Source organism: Vombatus ursinus, unplaced genomic scaffold, assembly GCF_900497805.2.
Source record: "Vombatus ursinus unplaced genomic scaffold, bare-nosed wombat genome assembly UNPS02014841.1, whole genome shotgun sequence".
Taxonomy (NCBI): domain Eukaryota; kingdom Metazoa; phylum Chordata; class Mammalia; order Diprotodontia; family Vombatidae; genus Vombatus; species Vombatus ursinus.
This window is the reverse complement of record NW_020954619.1, coordinates 46,730,141-46,731,440: the sequence shown is the minus strand read 5'-3', so window position 1 is coordinate 46,731,440 and position 1,300 is coordinate 46,730,141. Positions and strand designations below refer to the sequence as shown.

Genomic DNA, 1,300 nt, shown 5'->3' with positions numbered 1-1,300 from the left:
CACTTATGTTGTATTTTTGTGGAAAGCATACCCTGTTTTGGATAATACTTACCTGTGAACTTCCCCCAGATTGTAAGCTCCTTAAAGGTAGCTGCTATAGTTTTTTGGTCCTCTGTCTTCGATGCCCTGTACATAGTAGGCCCTTAATAAATGTTTATTGCATTGAATTGCAAAGAATCATGGAGGTACTTCAAAACACACCTGATCAGCAATCTCCTGTACAGCAACTTTTACAAGCGGTCACCCAATATCCCACTTGAAGAATGCCAATGTCTGGTGATTTACTACTGCTCAGGGCAGTCCACTTCTGGGCATCCTCAACTCCATAATTGTACAGAGGAGGAGTCAAACGCTCAGGTCAGGTCCACGATGAATGTCAAGAGTTAGGTCTTCCGCCTCCGCCCTGGGGCTCCAAACCCACTTCCCATTACGTCTGGGAAGAGCTGGTATTTGGTGCCTTCTTCTTCCCCGACCCGCTCACTCCCTTCCTCCCTCCTCCTCCCCCCCTCCCCTCCTCTCCACTTTCTGCCTTCCTCTCTCCTTTCCTCCTCCCTCCCCTTGCCCTCCCCCCTCCTCCTCCCTCCTCCTCCCTCCTCCTCCTCCCTCCTCCTCTCTCCTTTCTGTCTCGCCCCGCCCTCCCCTCCGACGCTCCTCCTCTCCGCCCTCATCCCCCCCACCGGCGGCACGTGATCTGTCAGTTCCAGGGAGAAGGAGGAAAATGGCCGCTCGGGCTGAACCGTAGGCGGCGACTCGGAGCCCCCTTCTTTTCAGCCTAACAGCGCCGGCCGCAAAGCGGGCTCCTCCGCGGGGGCCCGAAAGAGGCCCCAACCAGGCTTCCAGACGGTGAGCGGTGGACGGCGGGGACGGGGAGCGGGGCGGCCACCCTGTAGGGCGGTGGCAGCGGCTTTGTGGGGAGCCGGGAGGGGCGGCTGGTGGCGCCGGCGGGGCGGGGGGTGTCTGTGTGCGCGTGAATGTGGACACGGGAGGGAGCGAGCGGGGTGTGTGAGTGTGGACACGGGAGGGAACGAGCGGGGTGTGTGTGAGTGTGTGTGTGTGTTCACAGAGGGAGCGGGTGTGTGTGTGGACACAGGGAGCGAGCGGGTGTGTGTGTGTATGGGTGTATGTGTGCGCGCGCGCGCGTGCATGAGTGTGGACACGGGAGGGAGCGAGCGGGGTGTGTGTGTGTTCACAGAGGGAGCGGGTGTGTGGACACAGGAGGGAGCGAGCGGGTGTGTGTGTATGGGTGTATGTGTGCGCGCGCGTGCATGAGTGTGGACACGGGAGGGAGCGAGCAGGGTGT

The 1,300-nt window shown here is 59.8% G+C and overlaps 1 protein-coding gene across 3 annotated transcripts in view; it reads left to right on the top strand.

The window, feature by feature from the left end:
* The first annotated feature begins 699 nt into the window (after positions 1–699).
* KIDINS220 (kinase D interacting substrate 220) overlaps positions 700–1,300 on the top strand; it is a 174,665-nt gene continuing 174,064 nt past the window's right edge. For all 3 annotated transcript variants that reach the window (XM_027840312.1, XM_027840310.1, XM_027840309.1), the window contains exon 1: positions 700–843. The gene's annotated coding sequence lies outside the window, so the exon portion shown is untranslated. The remainder of the gene's footprint in view (positions 844–1,300) is intronic.